We start from the raw sequence: 3,573 nt of genomic DNA on the forward strand, positions 1-3,573 counted from the left end.
TTTATAAAGTTACTAAGTTAGAATATTTTTAGAAGAAAAAGATTGTGATCTTGTTAAAAAAGGAGATTCTCTTTACTTTATATAATTATATACATGATCATTTTTTAAGACCAAAGATACAACTGACCTTCCATCGTTTCTGTATCCCAGGGGATTTTAATATTTTGCAACTTGCAAAGGACGACGAAGAAGAAGGCTTCGATGCACATGGAAATGGCTGCCCTTTAACTTATAATTTTAAAGCACGAATTGAAGACGACCATAGTTAAAAAAGAAGTGACGTCTCATCAATAGGTCGTGATCATATTGTGCAAATGTTTATATGTTATATAACAAGATCTATCTACGCTCTTCCCTTCTTTAATCCCATTAATTAAATTAATCCTTTTTTCCTGGGCCGACTACATGGAAGTAGCTCTTCGTATTCATCGTGGGGCTGATATGATCAACAGTCTAAACATAAATTTAGTTCGCATGATCTGTATAGATCATGCAATGCCAGCTCTTATTCAACACGTGAGGCCGTTGGCTTATTGAGGTTCTACTGTTGACTTCTATAGTTTAGAATTTCTAAACTAATGTAAGGTAAAAGACAAAATTGGGTTTGATGGCCTTGTCTGTGCAACTTTTCTAGGTAAACAATCACGGTGTTTACATGAAATGAAACCCATGGGGCCAATGATAACTACCAAGTTGTTTCAAATATTAGCAGGAGGAGAATATGAGATTTACTTTGAATACGCTATCTCGTTTGCCAACCAAAGGAAAGAACGACACGTGAATTGAAGAGCGGGAAATACGATTAACGAAAATCAACCCGTAAAATAAATAAATGGAACGAGACATAAATGTATTAAATCCTAGCACTGTGCGCTGCCCTCGATGCTTAACCCTTGGGATGATCAAGGAGGCCCTTGAGGACGAGGCCCGATTTCAAAATCTGGCATGTCTTCTTCGGGTCCGTCACGAACTTGCCGAGGCCCTTTTTGGCTAAAGAAGATGTGAGTCATATACAAACCCTTCATAAGAGAATACGACACGTTATTTTGGCCAACGAGTCAGTGATGTTAAACATCTGACTGCTAATTTTTAAAACTCTAAAAGCTGTATATGCTTTTTGATGAATATGTGACCTCTATGTCTAGAGATGATCACTTTGCTTCTTCAACTAGTCGAGGTAACATTTCAATTGAGGACATTGGGAACATTGGGGACGACATTGATGAGTATGATTTATTTGAGAGTGAACATTTTGGATCGCAATCTACTAAGTCACAGTTGAATTTGTATTTGGAGGAGAATAGGCTTGATAGAAAGAAGTACGCGGATCTCAATGAACTTGATTATTGGAAGACTCATTCTCATCGGTATCCCGAGTTGTCTCTCATGGCACGCGATATATTGAGCATTCCTATCACTACCGTTGCCTTAGAGTCAGCCTTTAGCATTGAAGGACGCATTTTAAATAAATATTGTAGTTCCCTTTTGCTTGAAAGCGTAGAGGCCGAGTTGTGCACTAGAGATTGGTTATTTGGAGTTCCGCCTGAGGAAGAATTGGATGAGGAGTCTCTCATCATTGACTTTCAAGACTATTTGCATTAGGTACCTTTTTCATCTCATTCTTTTGGTTTACTCATATGATTTAATGCACTTGTCTTCATAATGATGTATTCTTGGTATACTTGGTGGTGCTATGACTTATAATCAGAGTCAATGCTTTTCTTTTTCAGGTTCTAGACTGGGTGTTGGGTCATAATGAGGAGGTACACGAAAAGCTACAATTTTCCACAAGATTCTTGCATGCAAATGGGTTCAAGAAAGGAGTTGCATCTTGATTTTCTCATGGTTCCTTTTTCATATTCACGATTTGTGATTCTGATTTCTGAATGCTGGCAAGGGAGGTGAACTCACTCATGATGAGACCGCAATCATTGGTGGAGCTCTAGATTTGATTGAGTAGGTTTACTACTAAATCTAGAAATCTTATTTTCTTCTTCATGTAAATCATAAATTCTTGCTTGGCTAGATTATTTCTTTACCTCCTCTGTTGGGTGAGAATCTTTGTTTCTATCTGTACTACAACAGCTAACATTGTAGACATTGTGACACCTTTCTGATATTTGATTGATCATTGCAAAACTTGCATAGTCTATCACCATGGTGGCCATAATCTAGCAGTGGATGAAGGATTCAAGAATGCCTTCACACCAGGAGGAGGAAGAGGTGCGGCGGGAGAACAAGTGGGTATTTAAATATGTCTTTATGTCTCCTCTTGAACCAATAAAGATGATTTGTGTTTATTTTTCTGTGTCAGTCTTTTAGTTGTCGAAATATCCAATTCCCTTTCAATGTTACTAAAATTCAGAACCTCGGCCACCGGAGAAGGACGGCGTGAAGTCGGCAATAGCGGCGGAGGTGGCTGCGAATTAGATTCATCGAAGCGATAAACGAAGAAGAGGGAGAGAAGATCGTGAAGTGAGATCATGAGCCGGGCTTTTATCAAAAAGAAATTAGATTGTAAATGGGTTCAGAATATACTCATTTAAGACCCATATATTTTGGCCTTCTTATTTTTAAAACCCATTATGGCTGATTTGAAAAAAAGGAATGACCTATTATCGACCCATTTAAGCAAACATGAGTGGATTTTGGACCCATTTGATAGGTCTATAATGTATATGCTTTTGAACCTAGAACCTGATTTTATGAATTTATTATTATAATTATTGACTTTATTATTTTATATTTGTGCACTTCTTTATGGGTACTAGAATTATATAATCGGCAATTAAAATTAAAAAATATTGTATCAAATAATGTATTATTAAACGGGTGTTATCCGACTAAAAAAAAACAACAGGTGTTAATTTTTGAAGATCTCATTTATATTTAATTCAAAACTAAAACTCAAATCCATTTCAGGATTTGTGAAAAAAAAAAAGAAAGAAAAAGAAAAAAGTTAAAAAATTAATTTTTAAAATTATAAAAATTGTCCACAAATTAGCAATATAATTTTTTTAAATCATAAAAAATTATATTGAGTTAAATATGGAAGTGTTTTAGCAATACGGGTTGGGTCGGGTATGGGTGAAGAAAATTGCATTGCGCATAAATGGGTCATAAACTGGTTAATGGGTCAGTTTGGGTTGGACCATTTATGACCCGATCCAAACCTGACCCGACCCACCCATTTGACAGGTCTAGCGATGGCTCTCACCGGATTCGACCGCGGGCGCAGCGGCGAAGGCTAGTATAAAAAGTTTAACCAACATGATAAAGGAAAGTGTCACAAATTTGCGAGCCATAACATCTGACACTTTCCCAAACTATAATCTCTCTCACTCCTCCACCTTCTTCCTCATCCTCCTGCTCTTCATCTCTCCATCTCTCTCAACCCCACAAGAGCAATCACCTCACAGCCCCCCAGCAGACCTTCATCATCCATGCCTCATCCTCCCACAAGCCCTCCCCCTTCTCCACCCACCACCACTTGTACTCCTCCCTCCTCCATTCCCTCCCACCCTTAGACCCTCCTTCCCATATCCTCTACACTTACCGAGCCACCGCCGACAG

General features: G+C 38.0%; 1 long non-coding RNA gene across 1 annotated transcript; it reads left to right on the forward strand.

Annotated features, from left to right (window-relative positions):
• Positions 1-1,110: 1,110 nt before the first annotated feature.
• LOC130140088 (uncharacterized) lies at positions 1,111-2,363 on the forward strand. The gene is made up of 2 exons (XR_008818082.1): positions 1,111-1,602; positions 1,731-2,363. It is a non-coding gene; the product is annotated as an uncharacterized LOC130140088 (long non-coding RNA).
• Positions 2,364-3,573: the final 1,210 nt, after the last annotated feature.

Source organism: Syzygium oleosum, unplaced genomic scaffold (assembly GCF_021117445.2).
Source record: "Syzygium oleosum isolate NSW1041296 unplaced genomic scaffold, Sole_v2.1 Sole_v2.01, whole genome shotgun sequence".
NCBI lineage: Eukaryota > Viridiplantae > Streptophyta > Magnoliopsida > Myrtales > Myrtaceae > Syzygium > Syzygium oleosum.